At 45.7% G+C, this 22,532-nt stretch overlaps 1 long non-coding RNA gene across 1 annotated transcript; it reads left to right on the top strand.

Annotated features, from left to right (window-relative positions):
- The first annotated feature begins 13,217 nt into the window (after window positions 1-13,217).
- On the top strand, window positions 13,218-17,258 carry Gm46269. Its single transcript, XR_001780163.1, has 2 exons — window positions 13,218-16,254; window positions 16,688-17,258. It is a non-coding gene; the product is annotated as a predicted gene, 46269 (long non-coding RNA).
- The last annotated feature ends 5,274 nt before the right edge of the window (window positions 17,259-22,532 follow it).

Raw genomic sequence — 22,532 nt, 5'->3', positions numbered from 1 at the left:
CCTGCTGGTTAAGGCTAACCTCTGCCCCGGCCTGAAAGCGCTGGAGCTGCCTTTCCTGTCTCCCCAGGCTACAGCAGTCCGAAACTTAGGAACCCCCTTGTCTTTGCTCTGCAGTGAAGACCAGAATTTCCATGATGCCATTTTTAAATTGTATAAATAGGTAACTGCTTGTCCTTAGCTTCTTTCACCCTTGCCTCTGTGAGCCGGCTCTGTGGCCTCCCTCAGAGGAGGCTTTCTGAAGTGAATATTACTTTATCTCCTGCAGGTCAGTGCTTTGGTTGGTCTGGCTTTCTCTCACTCTTGAAGGTGGAACTGTGGTAGAGTCTCCTGCAGGTTCCTTACATCTTTATGGTCTCTTTCCCTTCCCTTCCCCCTTCTTCCCCCTTCCCCCCTCCCCCTTTCCCCTTCCTTCCCCCTCCCCCTCCCCTTTGATTTTTAGTCTTGTGCTGGGTGAGGAGTTAAGAGTGCTGGGCATTACCACTTTGTGAGAAAAGCAAACAGGCTTTGACATTTCTATTTGATGGTTTCTTGTACAGACTTCTAGTTGCATTTTCATCTATTTTGTACGTACACGCTGTGCACACGACTAGTAAGGGTATTCTGACTTTATGCCTGTGTAAGTTATATATGCTCTAGAATTGACCAACTGGAAGCCCACTTTTCCTTAGAAAGTCCCTCCTCACACTCAAGCCTTGCTCTCTTCAGGTATGACTGTTCTTGGGGAGTCATGTCAGTGTCTTCAACTACTTTGTATATTTTATCTTCATTTCCTAACTACAACACAGAGACAGGCTAGAGCTTTTTCTATTCCTAGCCTTGTTTCCAAGGCCCAAGCCTGTTGTCCCTGTGGTACCTGGTGGCAGCTCCCATGCCCCCTGGCTTGCAAACAAGTACCTATCTTCTGCCTGTTGGGAGTGCCTTTCTCATCACAGGCATTAAATGCTTAAGATACTCTAGGTTTCTTGTTTTGCATCCAGCTTATGTAATGAAGTGCAAAGCACCAGCATCTAGCCTACCTGCAACCTGGCTGAACCTCCTGGCTCGGCCTGTTTAATGACAGTATACATAGGCCTGGTGGGTAGATCTAAGAGAACGCATAGGTGGAAGGATGGATGCACAGGGACCCAGTTCTGGAACTATGGACCTAGACCCCACCCTCTCAGGTCATCCAAGAGCCATCTAATACCCTAAGACACACTGTGAAACAGGCTAAGTGGGACCCCTACAGAGTGAGGGGGGATTCCTATCTGTACAGTGAGAATCAATAACCTTAGAAGAATCAGGTTCAGGTTCAAAATCTACTCATCCAGGAAGATGCTGCTAGAAATCTCAATGTACTTGGGCTAAAAGCTTTCCTGGTGTCAACTGGAAGGAACATAGTGTGGGAGTCAGCTCCACGGAGTCCTTCACTAGAGTCCTGACAAGCAGACAGAATGCAGTAGAGCCCCACTGGTTGCCTCTCCTGCTCTTTTGTGCCTGATGCTGGTTAACAGCCGAAAGAGCTTGTGACATGTAAGAGGGTCTAAAACTAGGTGAGAAGAAGTAGGAAGAAGCCACAGCACAGGACGTTTAACTTGACCCTTTCCACCCTCCTGCTGGGGATGGCAAACTTACATACTCTCCTCCCCTCTGGGGAGACACTGTGGTCACACTTCACCTTCATCCACACACTGGGATACACTTTAGGTTCTAACCTAGTGGTTCTCAACTTGTAGGTCACATACCCAGAAATCCGCATATCAGATACTTACATTTCAGTTCACAACCACAGCAAGATTACAGTTGTGAAGTATCAATGAAAATGGTTCTGTGGTGGTTGGCACCACAACATGAGGAACTACTGAAGGGCTGTGTTAACAGCATTGGGAAGGTTGAGAACCACTGCTCTAGCCCCATTAGAGCTCAGAGCTGGTGTTCCAGAACACCCCAACCCAGCCACAACAGAACCTTCACTGTAGTCCTGTCAGGGAAGGATAGATAGCTGGCTGTCCAGTTGGCCTGAGGCTTTGCCCACAGCCTGTCTGACCTGGAATCATGGACTCTTGGTAAGATGACAGACTTCAGTCATTGGGCTAAGCGATGTTTTGGTGAATGAACACAGATCCCACTGGTAAATGGGAGTGCCGGAGCCGTGGCTCATGAAGCAGCACAGGGGTGGACACTGAAGCCCCAAACTACCCAGGTTGTTGTAACTCGTGACCCCAAGGGCCCTTCTGAGGGATAGAACCATATCTTGAAGGCACTGGTCTTGTGTCAAGTTCTTCTAGATTCCTGGGGGCTCCAGAAGGGGAGGAGCTGGACTCCAGGAGATTGGATACAGACAAAGCACCCAGTCCAGCTAGACTCCCAGAGCCTGGTGCCCTCACTGCAGCTCTGTGCATCCTATGCCCACACTGCTGCCTCCTCTAGTCTCCCTGCCCCAGGTTTCCTCTTGTTCTCTTTGCCCTAGGACTCCCAGGCTGGTCATAGGGGGCCTGAACCATTTGTACACGAGCTCTGGGGCTAACACTCAAAGGTGCCCATTCACCCCAGCCACTAGGGACCTCTCCCGGATCCACATCCAACAGCCGTCTGTGGCACAACAGCCGTCTATGGCACAACAGCCGCCTATGGCACAACAGCCATCTATGGCACAACATGCACATTTTTCTGCCTCCTCCATAACAGCTAGATGGTGTACACTTTCTGGATGGTCTGAATAAACTAGCCAAGAGCCAGGTGTCCCTAAAAGGGGTTAGGGAGATGGTCCTGTACTTACCTAAACTGTAAAAGGATGAGCACCCAATGAGTCTCTAGCAATTAGTCCCTACATAAACCATACAAAGTCCACAATTAGAAGGCCCAATGGTACCCTAGTCTCTCCCTTTGCCGGGCTCACCTAGGACGCCTCCAACCCATCCAAATTTCTCTTTCTTTAATCCTTATTTTTCCTTATTTAATCCTGCTACCTCTGTGCCCATTTTGCTTTCTCTGCTTGCTAGACTATAAAGCTTCAAATATTACTTCAGGGTGCCCCTCTCCCAGCATAGAAAAACTCACCAATTCTCTTTCCTCTCCCCATTCACCCCAGCATACTCCCCCACCTCCATCAGGAAGCTTTTGTGTTTACATTTTTATTGTGGCAAAATACACGTTACATAAAATTATTTTGTATTATACTTTGTATGTGTGTTCGCGTGTGTTCATACATGCTCATGCATGTGAAATTGGATCTCATTCTACCATGTGGGTCCCTGGGGTGGAACTCAAGTAGTCAATCAAGAACCTTTATCTGCGGAGCCATCTTGAAGGCCCCATTTCGGCCAGTTGTACAATCTCATGGTGGCACAGCCATCACCAGCATCCATAGCCAGCATTTAAAAAAAAAAATTAAACTTTAATTTGTTGCTGGTCTTAAATAGATGAAATGTTACAAAAGGCCCTCTTCTAGGCTCTTGGAAGAGTTAAAAGCCAGTGGGTCTCCACTGTAGGAGCACCTGGCTGTTGTAGCAAGTAGCAGGGTTGACCACCACAGTCCCCACTTTCTCCATCCCACAGCTCTTCTGCAGGGTCAAGGTACAGGATGGCCCTGTGGATCTTCAGACAGCCTGCCTGGTTTGATTACTGCATAGAGTGGGAGGGGGCTAGTGGACTCTATTGTGGAAGCATTGGGGTTAGAGGGACAACAGGGTCCAGTTGGTCTGAGGGTACAGCCCGGGAGGATCTGCTGGCAGGCTTGAGTGAGGTCTGTGGGAGGAGACTGCGAATGTCCAACTGAGAATGGGCTGCTTAGTAGTTGTAGGAAGGAGGATCTAGGATCTGGGATGTAGCTGAGAGTTGGAGCCTACCATGGAGACATGGATGGCCAGGATGAACTGGTCCTGGAGGCCTGGCTGACATAACCTGCCAGGATTACCTTTCACACATGGTTGCCTTTCGTATGTAGCCACATGTAATCCTAGATGACCCAGCCTCTCTCCTTCCATTTTCCTTATTTGGTGTAGGGGTTGTTTTCACAAAGTGCTCTTTTTGTGTGACTCTGACTGTTCTGGAACTCTGGCCTCAAACTCACAGAGACCTTTCTGCCTCTGCTTTCCAAGTGCTGGGATAAAAGGTGTGTGTCAGCATTGCCTGCCCTTCTTTCCCATCTGTAAGCCTGTAAAAGATATCCTAAATCCCGTATGTAACCCAAGTGGCCAGATTTCAATCCCATCCACCTGCACCGTCACATTCATCAGAAGAGAAAGGGCCCAGCATGATGGTGCATGCCTTTAGTCCCAGCACTGAGGACAGGGAAGCAGGTGGATATCTGTGAGTTCAAAGCCAGCCTGGTGTGCATAACAAGTTCCAGCCCAGCTAGAGCTACATAGACCCTTGGGGGTGAGGGGAGAGAAATTTCGTAGCAATTCTCTTTTGGTATAACTTGAGTGCTACCAAATATATATATATGTAATTCTGGCTGTCCCTTCCATACCCATGTTTATGTATGTTGAGTTCTTTTCCTGAGTGTCTCTTAACTCCCTTGATGAAAGTCTATGTTTGGATAAATACCTTTTGCCAGGTATGGTGCCTTTAATACTTAGCAACTCTTGGAGTTGAGGACATGACTCATTTAGTAAGGTAGTAATGCGGTTGCCATGCAAGCACAAAGACCTTTTTGGGGATCAAGCACACACTTAAAAAGCTAGTTGTAGTAGCACACACTATAATCCCAGCATTGTGAAGGCAGACATAAAAAAGATCACTGGAGCTTGCTAGCCAGGCAGTGTAACCAGTTGGAGAGTTTCAGTTTCAATTAGGCATGCTGTCTCAAAAGACTAAGGTAGAAGGATGGAGAAATAGCTCAGCAGTTAAGAACATTGGCTGTTGCTGGGCGTGGTGGTGCACACCTTTAATCCCAGCACTTGGGAGGCAGAGGCAGGTGGATTTCTGAGTTCGAAGCCAGCCTGGTCTACAAAATGAGTTCCAGGACAGCCAGGGCTATACAGAGAAACCCTGTCTCGAAAAACCAAAAAAAAAAAAAAAAAAAAAAAAAAAAAAAAAAAAAAAACCATTGGCTTTTTTTTTGCTAGAGGACTGAGGTCTGAGGTTTAATTCCCAGCCCCCATGTGGTGGCTCACAGCCATCTGTAACTATAGCTTCAAGGGACCTGATGCCCTCTTCTGGCCTCCACAAGTATCAGGTATGTACGCAGTATACAGACATAGATGTAGGCAAGATGCCTGATATCAACATCTGCCCCCACATGTATGTTCATACATGGATATGTAATAAATTTTGCAACTCCTCTTTAAAAGGTATGCATATTCTTGGGTGTGTGTCTTTTTAATAAGCTCCAATTTTGCTTGTGCTGGTTTGTTATGAAATTTTTTCTGCACTGAAGTCAAGAACCGAGTTTTACCTTCATTGAGGTCTCTAAAGACTGAAGGAATGCCTCAGAGTGCCTTGGGAGACACCAAGAAGCTGAGCCTCAGGTCCCTGCTGCCAATGGCAGTTCCCAGGTTGGTTTTCCTATCACGAACAAAGCTGTAATTAACATTCATATACAGGCTTTTGGGTGAACAGACCTCTTTATATGTCTTTGGAATAAATACCCCAGAATGTAATCGTTAGGTCATATGTTTGAGTGTAAGTGTAACTTTATTAAAGCTGTCAAACTGTTTCCAGAGCAGCTGCACCAGTTTACATCCCCACCAGCAACACCAAGAGCTTCCGTCTCTCTGCATCAATGCCCAGATCGTCTGATGCTGTGATAAGCACAGAGTAGTGGCTCCACACAAATCCTGTCCCAATTCCCAGACCCTGTGCTGTGGGGGTGGGGATCCAAGGTTACAAGTAGAATTGAGGTTTTGGCCAGGTGAGCCTGAACAACAGACTATTCTGGATTCCTGGGTGGTTCCATAAACTCGGTGAGTTACAAGAGTCAGAAAGGTATGCCATCGATTCCAACCTCCCACTGTGGATGGAGTGCAATCATGAACTCTGGGACTTCTGACCTTCTGGATTGTGGAATATTTTGTTCTGTTCTAAGACAAATTTTGTTATTGATGGTTACAATAGTAATAGGAAATAATATAGATTTGAACAGGATTGGTTTTTGGTTTTGGTTTTGTTTGTTTGTTTGTTTGTTTGTTTTGAAATAAGGTCTCCTGTGAAGACCAGGCTGGCCTGGAACTCAGAGAGATCTGACTCCCTCCAAGTTCTGGGATTAAAAGTATGCCACTGCATCTGACATCAGTAAATGTTTTGTGTCCCTCCTAATAGATAAGTGAAGGCATCCCCTGATTTCATGTGCAATGACCTTGAGCATTGAGCATCTTCTCAAGTGCTTTCTGCCATAAATGGTAAAAACTCTGTGAGTCTTGGCCAAGTTCTAATTGAATCCATTGGTTTGTTTTGGTTTGTTTTGGTTTTGGTTTTTCAAGACAGGGTTTCTCTGTGTAGACCAGGCTGGCCTTGAACTCAGAAATCCACCTGCCTCTGCCTCCCAAGTGCTGGGATTAAAGGCGTGAGCCGCCGCCACCACCGCCCGACTGAATCCATTGTTTTGTTTTTTTTTAATGACAGATTATGTACATTTTTATATATTCTCAATAAAAGTCATCTGCTGGCTATGCAATTTAATGTCTTCCCATGGCTGCATACATACATACATACATGCTTTTATGCACAATAATCAGTATAGAAGACTTCTAAGCCCCTCAAATGTTTGCTGCAACTGACACAAGCTGGTATCTTCCAATCTGACTCAGTTCTCACTGTCTACCTGGCCATAACATTGAATCACACAGATTGAGGGCTTGGTCTTCATGATTACCCCCACTTCAGATATCAATTACAAGCTCCAGGTGTCTCACCTGTGCTGTTGAGGGACTGGCTATAACCTGGGTTTCTAGAACTTTCTGCTCAGGTTCAGTTCATTTGCATGGGCAGCTTACAGAGATGAGGAAAATTCCTGGGTACTTTACAGGCATTAGCAGAATATACAGATGAAGGACTCAGTGCAATATGTGTGGGAAGGGGCCTTCCTAGAACCACAGCCCAGGAACCTTCACAGGTTTCAACTGTCCAGAACCTCCTGAAACTGGCAACCATGTCTGACGGGTTCAGTCTAATTTTTAGCCCTTCCATGTCCTGGGAGCTTGGTGGCCATCAGCCATCCTTCAGCTACCTAGGATACAGCAGTTATTTCATTAGCACAAAAAGACACTATCACTCCAACAGGTTCCAAGGATTTTTGGAGTCTGCATGCCTAGAAATCTATAAGAAGTCCAAATATACAACCCACAACATCCCAGCAGTTAGTAACACACCACTTTTACACAGTCTTGCAGCCCGAGCAGAGTGTTTAATGTTGATGAGATCCAGTGTTTCAAGATTTCCATTTATGAATCAGGCTTCTGGTGTCAGGTCTAAAAAAAAAATCTTATCCTTATCCTAGATCTCAAAGACTTTCTCCTATGTTTTCTTGAAGTTTTGTTGTTATATTTTGTATTTAAGTCCAAAGTCCATCTGAGTGATTTGCAAGCCTTTCATTGTTTTCATGATGTCTCCTGATGCAGCAGTGTTCACTGAAAGGACAGTCTTCCCTCCATTGAGTCCCTTTGTTCCTTTTCAGAGTGTATCGAGGTGGCTGGCAGGATGGTGCATGCACTCGCCACCCAAGCTGACGACTTGAGTTTGACTCCCAGAACCCACGTGGTAGAAGGAGAGACTCAACTCTTGACATGTTATCCTCTGACCTCTACATGTGCATGCCTGCGTGCATATGCATCCATACAAATAAATGCAATCAATAAAAAAGATGGAAAGTGAGGTCTTGTAATAGGAACAGATCAGAGTCCAGAGTGACTCCCTCTGAGATTTTCAGGATCTTGTGTTCCAGAACAAAGAATTGGACCAAGGACACATGCATAGTGATAGAAACGAGTTTAAGAAAAGGGCTGCTGCTGGTAGTACAGACCTTTAATCCCAGCACTCAGCAGGCAGAGGCAGGTACAGGTGGATCGCTTATGGATTTGAGGCCAGCCTGGTTTACATTACTGAGTTCTGGGACAGCCAAGGATACATAGCAAAACCTTAAAAAAAACAAAAAAACAAAAAAACAAAAAACAAAAATTCCCAAAATGGAAATGGAGTCTCATTAGCTGGGACATGCCCAAAGTCCAAGGCCTAAAGGCCTCACCCCCACCCCACCCCAGAGCCATGACTTGTAATGTACTTGTCAGGTAATGTCGTTTACACTCTCCCACCATTCTTTGTTATATCATGATTTTCTAGAACATGCTCTGTCTTTTAGCCCTTGTGAGGAAGGGTTTTCAGTCTTTCTGGTAACTGGCATTTATATTAGAATTGATGCCTTTCTTTCTCCATGACCAACCTACCCTATTGCCAGAGAGTGCTAGGGAGTGCCCATGATTCTCGCTATTGGAGAAGCTGAAGCAGAAGGATCACTTGAGCACTCGAGTCCAAGAGAATATCCTGGGGCACAGGGAAATACTCAGCCAAAAGGAGAGGAAGGAATATTGGGCCTATCTCCTGTTTCTGTTGAGTCCCATTCATCTGAGTATATACCTTTCCACTGATACTACTGTTTTAATTCTACACTTTGTAAGCCCAACACATTGAAGCCTTTCCTCACCTCTTGCTGTACGCTTTGTGCATAAATTTTAGAACAAATATGTATATCTCTAAAAGGCTATATTGAGGGTTGCGTTTTCAAGGCAGACTCTTCACTCGGTATGCCCTCAAACTCATAGTCTCCCACTTCAGCCTCTTAAGTTCCGTGTTGTTATGCCCAGCACCTTCAATATATGCTGGGATCCCAAAGAAGTAGGTTCTAAAAACCAATGAAAGAGTGCCTCAGTAGCAGGGTTTATTTTTAAATGAATGGCTTAAGGGAGAAAAATTGGGCACAGAAATATAGACTAGAAAATACAAATGTAAGCTGTTTTACTAATTATTTCATAACCACAAACTTGTACAGAGGATGATGCCCTGGACAAAACAACAGATTCAAATGAGGTGTTCCCATAGAAAGGCTGAAGATTCAGTCTCTAGTATTTGGAATTTAGGATGCAGGCTGTCCTGGCCCGCAGGACAGCCGAACAGGGTCTGGGGAGCCACCTGTGGAGAGAAGGAGAGGCGAGAAACACAAGGATGGACAGCAAGGCTGATTGATCAAGCTGTCAAAATTTTATCATTCCCAGGCAGGTTTTATGCCCACAGAAGCAGGGTATGGGGAGGGGGATGACGCGGAATCGCTTTGTTTCTGGGAGAACGCACCTGTTCCCAAAAGCAGGATATTGGCTAGGTAAAAAGTTCAGCAGGAGAAACAGAACAGAATGGGTTGCTAGGTACCTGTCCACAAGATCTATAGCTATTTGTTAACTGGGGGCAGCGCTTTCCCACAGAGGTCTCAACTTTTCCCACAGAGATCTCAACTAATCTAGAACTTTTCCACTAAGGCCAAAGCTTTGTAAGTAAGCACTGACGGCTGACAAGGCAGTTGGCATTCAAGCGGGGTCGCTCTCACCAGCAGGCCTTGGTTTTGGATGGATCATTGGGTGTTTGGCACAGACCAGGCTTTTCACTAGTGTTTTAGTCAGGGTTTTACTGCTGTGAACAGACATCATGACCATGGCAGCTCTTACAATGACAACAAGGTCACACCTATTCCAACAAGGCCATGCCTCCAAATAGTGCCACTCCCTGGGCCAAGCATACACAAACCATCACAACTAGATTTGAACAGAAGAATGATGACCAGGTAGAAACAGATGAAGTGTTTGGTTTTATGTGTCATGTAACTACAGAGGTTCCACCCCACAAAGCAGTGCCAGGTGCCGTTATAATATATATATATATATATATAGTATACATAAAGTATATATATATACATATATATAGTATATATATAAAGTACATATATGTGTATATATGTGTGTGTGTGTATATATATATATATATGAAACCAAACACTTTTTAAAAAAGGCTTTATTTTATTTATATGGATACACTGTAGCTGTTCTTCAGACACACCGGAAGAGGGCATCAGATCCCTTGGAGCTGGAGTCGCAGGCAGTCGTGAGCTACTCTGTAGGTGCTGGGAACCCAGCTCTGCAGGAGCAGCACACAGTCTTCACCGCTGAGCCTGAGCAGTCATTAGAGACACGCAGCTGAAGGCTGTATCTTGTCTTAGCTTTCTTTATTTTTTATTTTTTTGTTTTGGTTTTTCGAGACAGGGTTTCTCTGTATAGCCCTGGCTGTCCTGGAACTCACTCTGTAGACCAGGCTGGCCTTGAAGTCAGAAATCCACCTGCCTCTGCCTCCCAAGTGCTGGGGTTAAAGGCGTGTGCCACCACGCCCAGCTGTTTTAGCTTTCTTTATAACTCTTCCTTCTCCTTATCTCTGTCTCTCTTTCCTCCCTCTCTCTCTCTTCTGGCTCTGCTGAATACAACTCACCATAGTGTCACCTCTCTGTGACCCAGAAACAGAAGCCAAGTGACCTGAAATTGAAACCTAGGTCAGAATAAATCCTTCCTACTTTAGGTAGATATTCTTGGGTAGTTGTCATATCATAGTGATCTCTCATAAACACAGGTGCACACACACACACAGGTGCACACACACACACATACACACACGCACACACCTTGGAAGATTTGTCTTTTTAGGAGATATGGGATGTGGAACAGTTGGAGGATGGATGGGGGAATAAAATATAGAGTGTAAAAAAATTAATTTTAAAAAAGACTTATTTTTACCTATGTGTATATGTGTTTCCTTCTAGTGGAGCCTGTGAGGGCCAGAAGGAGGCATTAGATCTCCTGGAACTGGAGTTAGAAGCCGTGTAAGAACTCGGACATGGGTTCTGGGAACTGAACCCAGGTTTTGTGCAAGAGCAGTAAGCTTTCTACGGCTGTCTGGTGGTTGCTCTTGGCATAGGTAGACATCTGTTGCTTATTATACTGTTGGTGTCCACACCTCATTGTTTTACTAAGTATCTGAACCTTAATTCCACTAGTGCTCCATTTCCCTCTCAGACTTGAGAATGGAATTGTTGAAAGATTCCTTCTACACCGAGGAACCACATCAGATGGTATTGCACTTTGGTTTAGCCACTGGATGTGACTAAAGAACTCTAAGGAGTGAACAGTAAGCTTTGCCTACCTTACTTTTATTCTTTACATTAAGGCTTTTTTCTCTTAAATGTGTGTGTATGTGAGAGAACAGCTATGCGGGCACCCAGAGGCCAGACGTGGCATCAAATCCTCTGGAGCTGGAGTCAGAGGCACTCGAAAGCCACCTGACAGCGGTGCTGGGAATCAAGCTGGGGTCCTCTGGGAGAGCAGCCAGCGCCTTTAACTGTGAAGCCGGCCGGTGCTTCAGCCTCTGTCCTTCCCGTTGCTTCCCCTTTCCCTGTAACCTTTGCTGGTTTTGGACATTTGACCAATTCTCCCTGTTCTTCTTCATCTGGAGTTGTATTTTCTCCACACTCCTGAAGAGGTTTTGCTGGATATTGAGTTTTCAGGTAAGAGGGTTTTGTTTTGTTTGTTTTTCTTTCCAGCACTTCTTCTGTTTCTGACTGTCGTGGACTCCAGGGAGACTTAGTGTCGCGTGGACTGCGTCCTTCTGTGGTAACACACCAGCTTCTCTTGGTATGCTGCCACTTCTCCTCTTTGCCTTAAGGTTTTAGAACTTTAATAATGTGATGTGAGTTGATTTAGGTTTCTATTATTTGGCATTTGATCCACTTCTTAAAGCTGTAGGTTTGGTCCCTTTATGACAGTTGAAGTGCTTTCAAACATGTTTTGGGTAATTTGTGACCCCTAACTCCTTCCCCATCATGAACTCCACTGAAGAGAATGTAAGATCTGCCTTCCCCTGCACGGTCCTGAGACCTTGTGTGCTCTTCTTTCTCTGGTCTGTTCTCGGCTGTTGATGAGTAAGTCCCATCTGCCTGCCTTGAGGGCTGCCACCTCGGCCCTCACCCGTGGCCTCCGGAGTCCATGTAGCCATGTTAGAGCCGGGAGCTGTGTTTCTCAGGTTTATATTTTTCATTTGGGTTCTTTTCATAAAAAAATAAACTTAGCTATAACAGGGTCCCTTCAGCAAAATCTTTCTAGCATTGTGCAATAGTGTCTGGGTTTGGTGGCTGATTATGGGATAGACCCTGGGTGGGGCAGTCTCTGGATAGTCCATCCTTTCATCTTAGCTCCAAACTTTGTCTCTGTAACTCCTTTCATGGGTATTTTGTTCCCAATCTAAGGAAGAATGAAGTATCCACATGTTGGTCTTCCTTCTTCTTGATTTTCTTGTGTTGTGAAAATTGTATCTTGGGTGTTCTATGTTTCTGGGCTAATATCCACTTATCAGTGAGTGCATAGCTAATGACTTCTTTTGTGATTGGGTTACCTCACTAAGGATGATATCCTCCAAATACATCCATTTGTCCAAGAAATTCATAAATCCGTTGTTTTTAATAGCTGAGTAGTACTCCATTGTGTAAATGTACCACATTTTCTGTATCCATTCTTCTGTTGAGGGACATCTGGGTTCTTTCCAGCTTCTGGCTATTATAAATAAGGCTGCTATGAACATAGTGGAGCAAGTGTTCTTATTACCAGTTGGAACTTCTTCTGGGTATATGCCCAACCCTAACCCCAATGAAGAAGCTAGAGAAAGCACCCAAGGAGCTAAAGGGATCTGCAACCCTATAGGTGGAACAACAATATGGACTAACCAGTACCCCCAGAGCTCATGTCTCTAGCTGCATATGTAGCAGAAGATGGCCTAGTCGGCCATCACTGGGAAGAGAGGCCCCTTGGTATTGCAAACTTTATATGCCCCAGAACAGGGGAATGCCAGGGCCAAGAAGTGGGAGTGGGTGGGTAGGGGAGCAGGGCAGAAGGAGGGTATAGGGAACTTTCGGGATAGCATTTGAAATGTATATAAAGAAAATATCTAATTAAAAAAATAAATAAATAAAAATAAACTTAGGGACTGGAGAGATGGCTCAGCCGTTAAGAGCATGAACTGCTCTTCTAGAGAATTCAAGTTTGGTTGGCAGCACAGCTGGCTCACAACCACCTGTAACTTCAGCTCCAGGGAATGTAGCTTCCTAGTGCACCTGCATACACAAGCAAATACCTCACAAATACACACACATACACACACACACACACATGACCGCTAAAATAATAAAATGCTAAATCTTTTTAAAATAAACTTACAAAAGCCAGGTATGGTGTCTTAACACCTTTAATCTCAGCAGTTGGAAGGCAGAGGCAGGGAGACCAGTTAGAGAGCATCTTGGTCTACATAGGGAATTCCCAAGCAGCCAGGACTGCATAGGAAGACCCTGTCTCACAAACAAAATAAACAACCCATCACTAAGTAGATGTATCAGGGGTTTGCTAAGATTTCCTATCTCTACACTTACTTCAAAATAATCCATAACTTCTTTTTTTCTGAGCATTTTAATAATAGCTGCTTTCCAGTCTCTGAGAGACAGTTGTGGCGTTGAGTCCTTCTGGCTTGGACATCAGTTGATTGCTTCTCTGAAATTGTGGCTTTCCCAGCTCCTGGTATTGTGAATGATCTTTGATGAAATCTTGGAAACTGGTGGTTATCCTAAGGGACTCTCCCTCCTCTTTAGGTTGCTTTAGCAGGCAGCTGTCCTTTTAGACCACCTTGTGAGGTACAGTTTCATTGGCGTGGCAGCTCCAGGGACCCTGCATTACTGCTGTGGTGTGCCGCTTGCTGCACATGGTCCTTCCATTGGGCCGGGGCTCGTGTAGTCCTCTGTGGAGAGATGGGTTGCACTGAGTCTCCCTTCCCTTCAATGCCCTTGTAGAACACAGAGTCCTAGCTCTGCTTGGCTCTATTTCCCAGTCCTTTGAAGATGTAGATTTTCCTGTGGTTTGCCTATTTTCTGTTATTCCTGCAGAAAAATATGCGCTGCAGGGCTCTCATGCCTAGCCCTAGCATGTGGGCGCTAAGACAGCAACGCAGGAGAGTCGCCACAGCGGAGCACTCAAGAGCCAAGGTCCCAGTCAGTCAGTCTACTGCTTTCTTCTCAGCTCTCTGGGTTCCCTTGTGGGTACCAAGGGAGAGAAGAGCTGGAGAAAGTGGGTCTGCACTGTCTTGTCCTCACATGGAAGCCCTATTCTGCCATGTCATCCCAGTATTTTTTCTCCCCAGAGAAGGTAATTATGGGTGGCAGTCCACACAGAAAGCTCCTGGATTTTAGACTGCCAAAAGGTTCCTGTCATTGTGAAGGCTGGTGAGAGGACAGGCTGAGTGTACAAGCAGAGGTTATGGGCCAGAAAACACCAGCTCCCAGGAGCGTACCGTGTGTCACATGGGAAGAGGGAGCCCCATTCGCAGAGTCCCTGTCTGGTAGGCCACACAGTGCCAGGGGCTCATAAAACATATAAGGCACAGATGCGGGGTGGACAGGGAGAGGCAGGCAGGAGAAAGGAAGGCAAGGCAGTGGGGAGAGGAGAAAAGATCAACTTGGGCCTCTGATGTTTCCTGATGGACCCAGGGTAGATGCTTCCCTCTGGAAGCTCTCAGGCCCCACCCAAACTGCGGTGGGTTGGAAACTGCCATAGCATGAAGGGGAGGCCCAGCTGGGCACGGGGCCAGGAAGGATTTGTAGGGAGCAAGGTCCCTGGGTAGAACAGGAGAGAAACACTCAGAGGAGCAGGAGGTGGCTGCTCTCAGGCGTTCCCATCCTAGGATAAAAATACCAGCTTGCAAAATCAGCTGCTAATCTTGTTGCTAGGTAGAGTTCAGCTCCTGAATTGCTATTCTGTGCTAAGTTTGGCTGAACAGCTTTTCCTGGGAATCAGACTCTCTGCCTGCTAGCTGTGGACCCTGGAGGAGGCGCAAGAAGGCAGGCATTTGGCTGTTAGTTTATGGGGTATAGCTTGATTATTATCAGCTTTCCCACCCCTAATGACTGACAGACAGACAGACATGAAAAACAGAGGCACAGATCCCACTGAAGTACAGAAAGGAAGATCTGGCCTGTGGGAAAGAACTAGTCTTGGGCCAGCAAGGCTGCCTTCAACCATCTGGAAAGCTGTGGAAAAGGCTGTGCCTTAGATGATTTATAAAGACACACAGCACATAGGGAACTGGACAGAGCCGGTCACGGGCAATGTGACACCGTGGTGATGATCTTGAACTGCAGGGACCTTGGTAGTGGGACGGGCATCATGTAGCTCTGGACACCAGGGAAGAGGCTTTCAGAAAAAAGTGCCCTTGTCCTCTCCAGTTTCATCTGCAGGGTCTGCCCCTTCAATCACCTTGGTCGAAGCCTGAGCAGAGGATGCATGGCCCCTGTAGCTGAACATCTGGACAGGGGACAAGAAGAATGGATTGGGAGCTGTGTGAGGGACCCAGGAAGGGCTACGCCAGGGTCTGGTGCTTACAGGGGGATCTTAAGGCCTATTTAAAACATAAAATCAAAATGAGCTAGATCCTACAAAGGACTCCACATGGCCATGTGAAGGCCACAGGGCCAACCAGGCCACTTGGGGTCTCAGGGCTCATCAGAAGGGGGACTGTGCCACTCAGAGCATCCAGCCCCCTTGGGGTGGGGGGTCTTCATGGTCTCTCAGACCTTAGGGACTGCTCTCACTTCTGTTGTTGGGGGCAAGAATCCAGAAAGGGCTCAGGGCTTTGGAAAGGACCTGGGTTTCCCAGGTTGTGTGTATACAGGATCTATACAATAGTGTCATCATTAGCCAGACCTTATTCAACCCCTAGGGACCCAAATGCAGATCTCCAGTCCTCATCATGGTCTGCTGCTGTCAGTATCTTCTGTCCAGGTAGGCCACCAGGATGCTCTTAGGAGGGTAAACTTCCCATCCCTCTATCTTCTGAGGACAGAAATATGGTGGTCCTTGGTGTCAGAAAGTTATGCTATGCTCTACAGAGAGAAGACTTGAGACCCCCAACATGCTTTCAATTCCTACCATCCACAAAGACGTCTCATTGAACCAGTCAGTCTATATGTTCAAATCCCAGTTGTAGCCTAAGGTGGGTCTGCCAGTAAGTGAGCTCTAACTGAATATGACATCCAGAACAGAAGTTCCCCTACTCCTCAACTGCTCTTTCTGTCCCAGGGAACTAAGAATGCCTTTAAGGAGATAGAAGAGGACCAGTGCCTCGCCTTGCCCGTTGCTAGGACTCTGCAGGCCGTCAGTGTTCTTCCTCTTTCCTCAAATCATTCACTCCCAAGAAGAGACAAAAGTGCTCAAGGTGCCGCTATGCTTCTTCCTCTGTGAATTAATTTGCCAGGGTTAAAGCGGCAGTGGCAGCACTGGAGTGTAAGGCAGGACTGAGAAAACGTGGGAAAGAAAGCTTTATTCTCTGAAGGGTGGTGTGGAAGAGTAGGGAATGCTTGTTTAATCTAGAACAGTCTCTCGCATGGTGGGGCTCTGGCCGTAGCCAACAGGGCTCTGTGTAGTGTGTTTTCTCTCCTAGAAGCAAGAGGCAGAGTGTCAGTGTGTCCTCCCTCATCTGGGCCACCAGCTGCTCTTTTTGTTTGTTCCTTTAATAACAGCTTTATTAAGGTATAATTCACATAGCATAAAACTCATTGTTTAAAGCATACAATCCAGTGTTTTAGGGTGTTCACGGCATTCTGCAGCCCTTGCCATGTCCTAAATTTATACTGTGTTCTTTACCCCAGGAAGAATCCTGTCTCCACTTGCAGTCAGGCCCCCATCCCCACAACGCCTCATCAGTCAGTCAGCTCACTGATACTGTCTCTGAGTTTACCTACCTCATAGCATAAAGTTGGACTTCTACCACACACGGCAAAGAGAAATTAACACGAAATATATTCTGACCTAAATGTCGAGCCCCAGAGAGCTCTGAAGAAAGCACGAGCATCTTCATGACTTTGGGGTTGACTTGGTTTCTTTAGTGTGGCATGGATCAAGCGCTCTCTATTGAAATTAAGACTTTTAGTGCATCAAAATACATCGTCAAGAAGGTAAAGAATAATCTACACATTCACCTGTAGAATGAAATAAAATGTTTGTGATCATATATCCTATGCATGTTCAAGGTCAAGAATGCAGAAAGAAGCTGGGCATGGTGGCGCACGCCTTTGATCCCAGTTCTCAGGAGGCAGAGGCAAGTGATCTCTGAGTTTGAGGCCACCTGGTCTACAGAGTGAGTTCTAAGACAGCCAGAACTGCATGAGAGACCCCATCTCAAAAAAATTGTAGAAAGAACCTTTCCTACTCAACACAAAATAAACTAATGAAAATATGGGCAAAACACATACTCAGACTTGCAGGAGATCAAAGGCGCTAGTGAGGCTGAAGAGAAGTGAGGGCCTCATGACTGCTGGGAGAGATGGGGAAGGCGCAGCTGCTCGTGGGAAACAACCTGCCCCTTCCTCCCGCTAAACGTGGGGTTGCCATATGAGCAGTCATTCCACTCCTTGGTATATACCCAAAAGAATTCAAACCACTCAGATGGGGACTTGCCGTCAGTGAAGCAGTATTCATGATCACCTAAAGGAGTGAACCCCGAGTGTCTGATAATGTTTGGAGGGTTACAAAGGATGTGGTATATCTGTGTAATGACTCTCATTCTACCATAAAGAAGTTTGGGGGCTGAGGATATGTCCAATTGGTATAATGCTTGCCTAGCTTGCACAAGTCTTGAGTTTGAGCCCCAGCACCAAATTAAACCAGGTCTCATGGCATCTGCGTGTAACCTGAGCACCGAGAGGGGGGAGCAGGGAGGATCAGAAGACTCAGCTCATTCTAGGCTACATAGTTTGAAGCCAGTCTTGAAGAAATGCTGGGAGGAGGAGGAGGAGGAGGAGGAGGAGGAGGAGGAGGAGGAGGAGGAGGAGGAGGGAGGAGGAGGGAGAAGAGGAGAAGGAGGAGGGAGAGGAGGAGGAGGAGGAGGAGGGAGAAGAGGAGGAGGGAGAAGAAGAGGAGGGGGAGGAGGAGGGGGAGGAGGAGGAGGGAGAAGAGGAGGAGGGAGAGGAGGAAGAGGGAGAAGAGGAGGAGGAGGAGGGAGAGGAGGAGAAGGAGGAGGAATGAGCTTGTTTAGATTATGGTATAGCATGGGCTCTGGCATGGGTGAGCCTTGTGGGCATGCTCAGAGAAGCAAGTCAAAGGGAGAGTAAGGTAGGATTTTGCTACTTGAATATTTCAATATTCAGGCAATTCATAGATCTAGACAAATAAGGTAGGTTATGATAACACATGGCTAAAGAGTTCTATGTGGTTTGGGAAATATGTGAGTGATGGTTGCATATCTGGTGAAAGTCCTTCATGTCACTTTTTTTCATTGTCTACTTTGATTAAAATTCAAATTTTGTTGTACACTTTCTTTATCACTAGTTTTAAGATGTTAAAAATGTATGATATGTATACACACCTGAACCCTAGAGCTCAGGAGTCTGAGGAAGAAGGACTACAGAGAGCCAGCCTAAACTACACAGGGAAGCACTGTCTCCAAGGAAATAAAATGCAAACAAACAAACTATGCGTGCTGGTTTTGAGACGGATGGCCTAGAGAAGTGAATCGTCCCTTTAGACTCCACTTCACCTTCTACAGCGGGACTACACACACTACTTAGCCTGTGAGACTGTTGTCAAAATCAAAAGACATAATCCACGTGGCCACTTAGCACAAAGTCTGACCGGTAATGAGTGTTTAATAAGAGGAACCATTGTTGTGTGATCATTTTGCTATGCCTAGAAACACACTGTTTGACACCATCTACAAAAATGCATTTCCTGGGACTGGAAAGAGGGCTCAGTGGTTAAAAACACTTTCTGCTCTTGCAGAGGACCTTCATTTGGGTCCCAGCACTCACATGGTAGCTCACAACCATGTTCTGGGGGACGGATGTTTTCTTCTGCCTTTCACCACCACTGGGCATGCACACAGAACATACATGCAGGCAGAACACTTATACAAGTAACAGATATTTTTAAAGTACATTTCCTGCCACACACATAATCCTAGAACTCAGGAGGCAAAGGCAGGTGGATCTCTATGAGGCCAGCCTGATCTATATAGAGAGTTCCAGCCATGGTTAAATGGTGAGACCCTGTCTCTCTCTGTCTGTCTGTCTGTCTGTCTGTCTCTGTCTCTGTCTCTGTCTCTGTCTCTGTCTCTGTCTCTCTCTCTCTCTCTCTCTCTCTCTCTCTCTCTCTCTCTCTCTCTCTCTCTCTCTCACACACACACACACACATACACACATCTGGTGGCTCACTCCTGCCTATATCTCTGTTTCCAGGGAATCTGATTCTCCTCTGGCCTCCTCAGGCACCTCACACATGTGGTATACACACAGGAAGACATGTATGTACATAAATACATCTTGGTTAAAGTAATATTCCCCCAGGAGAACATTGAGAATAGCTAGAAAGTCCAGGTTAAACAATTATTTGAATGGCAGTAGGCAGCTGCCAGCAGCCAGAACTTAATGAGACACATTTCCAAAGAAGAGAACTAGACAGTGAGCTGCCCGGACCATTTACCCCCTGGTTATCTTTTATTTATGAGACAGAAACTAATCTGAACAGCAATAGACATGCCACTGTGGATGGAGGCAAGTTTAGAAGGACTGAACTCTGCAAAGACCACATGCAGTGCTGAGAGAGGAGGAACAGCTGTCCTCAGGGAAGAGCACACTGGTTACCCGATAACAAGTGCTCATCCCTGAAAACACACAGGCACCATCGTATGGACCCAGCAGTTTGTATTTATATATTCGGGAACACACACAAAACTCCATGAATTTGAGAGACGGTAAGAGAGGGGATTACTACCTGGGGTTTGGAAGGAGGAATGAGAAGGAGAAAGTGATGCTATACCTCAAATACATATGTAATTTTTAAAAAGCAGAGAGACACAGAGAGACAGACAGAGACAGACAGAGACAGAGAGACAGAGACAAGACACTAGGAATTCAAGCATGGGGCCAGTATGCTAAGGTAGAGAAACTGGAAGAACTTCCAGGAATTTCATGAGGGAGGGAGAAAGGTTTAATTGTAGGGCTGACAAGCCAGCTAGGACCCAAGGGGCCAGGAACCTCAAATGTAAAGGTTTGCCTTGAAACTCTTTCCTGTGCATTAAATCCACATGGTGAGAGGCTAAGAACAATGAAGTCATGAAAAGTGGGATTTTCAATGATCCCATGATTCTGAGACGGAAATGGGAGTTCAGGGTCTTAGCTTGATCTGTGGAGAGCAACAGCTTAGAGCAGGTTTGAGCAATGGTATTATTGCACAATGAAACTCACCAGGACCACAGCCTTACCTTGGGCCTGATTATGATGGTTGTCTCACACCCTACCTCCTCTAGAAGACCAGGGCAATTCCTGATGATATATTTTATACATGTATGTGTACATGCATCCATCCATACACAGTGTATGTGTAAACAGCTGATATTAGAAGAGATGGACTTAAGTGTTAGTGGGACAGGAGAGGATTAATGGAAGTGAATGGCAGGCCCTGGAGAAACAGAAGACAGGGCAGCAGAAAACATCAAGGTTAGTACAGATTTTTTTTAAAAGATGGAAATACAGAAGAATATCAGACATCTATGGAACATATTGAAAAGCTCTGAAAGACACACTATTGTTGCCAGAGGCCATGATGTGAGTGGCCTGTACTGCCACCCAAGGCTCTGGTGATGCTGAGTCAGTCTATGCTGTTGTTGGAGGCCACGTCTAGGCCCAAGGTCCTGCTGCAGATGGGGTCTGTGTTGATGTCTGTAGCCCATGATACCACTGATGGCCATGAGGACGACTGAGGTCTGTGCTGCCACCTGAAGCTATGTTCATGTCTGCACTTTGGGTTACCTCTGAGGTCTTGTCTGTCCATGTTCATGGTCTGTTCTATGGCCAGAAACCATGAGCAAGCCCTTGACCCGAGCTCCAGCTGACTGTGAAGAGTGAGGAAGCTCCTTTGCAGTGATGTAGATGACTGCAGATGCAGTTGGGAAAGACAGGCATGAAAGGCTTTTCTGAGGCCTCGCCCCGCAGAAAAGTGTCAGCCTAAAAAGCAAGTCATCAAAAAGAACACATAACAATTATGAAAAGGACGCTGAAGTGCAGCTCTCCCACACCAACAGCTCCAGACAGGGTGCAGGAGACGAGGACTCAGTTCTCTTCCCTGGGTGGCCCTGGGAGTTTGACCTTGCTCCTGTATGTATATGAGCAGCTCAATTCACCAAGCTCCGGTATGTATATGAACAACTCAAATTTGACTTTTGAAAAAATTTTGTTGGGGTGGGAGGTCCCAAAGTTGGGAATGGGGCAGACACGGAAAGACTGGGGTGCGAGAGTGATGGAGGTACAAGGTAAAATTCCCAAAGAATCAATACAAATATTGTGAAAAAAATTAAGATATGCATAATACAGAAGCGTGTAAGACATGTATGGGGTGTACTGAAAAGAGACATAGTTGAAGTCTCAGATACAAGAAAAAATGATAACTAAGAAGTGATGTTAGATTATGATTATTTTAGAAACAGAAGAAAGCCATCGGCTCACAAATGGAAGAGAATCAGTGAACTCAAGCAGGATACACACTGTCTTTAAGGAAGCAGAGCCGTCACACTCAGATGGCCAGCAGGCGCACACTCAGAAGACAGGGACATACTTAGACTGTTGAGGAAGATAACTGCCAACCTAGAGTTTCTTAGAATCCTGTAATGGAAACATTTGTTTTTTGATTTGAAGATAAATTTCTAGGGAAAAAATTAAAACTGAGTACATGACACTCTTCAGGCCTCTCTTCTCTGGGGATAGCTCCTACAAAGCAGCACTAGCGTGCAAGCAGTAACAAGTAAAACAACCAAAACATAATCAAGGCTGATGGGGAATAAAATAAAAAATAAAAGCTATTTAATCAAACACAGGGAACAAAGGAAAAATAATGCAAAACATGTAGCTGATAAAAATAGAAGAAAAATTACTTAGTGGGTAGAAAATAAAGTATACCAGAAAGAACATTAAACATCAGCTGATTAAATATTTCACGCAAAAGATCATGGTAGTCCAAAGGAAAAAAAAGCCACATTACCATAAGCGGTATGTCTTAATAAAGACACAGAAGGTAAAAGCAGAAAGATGGAAACTATACCCAGTCAGCTATCGGGAGGTTAAATACATAACCTCTTGATACATAGGCCATCCTTGTAGACCACATTTTACACAAGCAGTCTGATCATATTGTCTGCTGCATCTTCCATAAATACCAAGCATCTTAACTAATAGAGGAGGGTGTTCTCATAGTCCTGGTGTCTGGAAGTCTCAGACACCTGGGAAGGGCTGGTTTCTCTGGGCCCTCTCCTTGGCATGGGAAAAGTGTCTTCCTGTGCCCTCATATGGTTGTCCCTCTGCATGCCTGTGTCTAAATTTCTGTTTCTTCTAAAGACACCTGCCAGGTTAGGGTCCACCATGCCAATTTCATTTTTACCTTAAGCAATTCCTCAATGTCACATTCCAAGGCACTAGGTTAGGATTTCAGTTAGTTTACAGGAAGCAC

Source organism: Mus musculus, chromosome 11 (genome assembly GCF_000001635.26).
Source record: "Mus musculus strain C57BL/6J chromosome 11, GRCm38.p6 C57BL/6J".
NCBI classification, from domain to species: domain Eukaryota; kingdom Metazoa; phylum Chordata; class Mammalia; order Rodentia; family Muridae; genus Mus; species Mus musculus.
The sequence above is the reverse complement of the archived record's forward strand: the minus strand, read 5'-3'. Positions and strand labels throughout refer to the sequence as shown.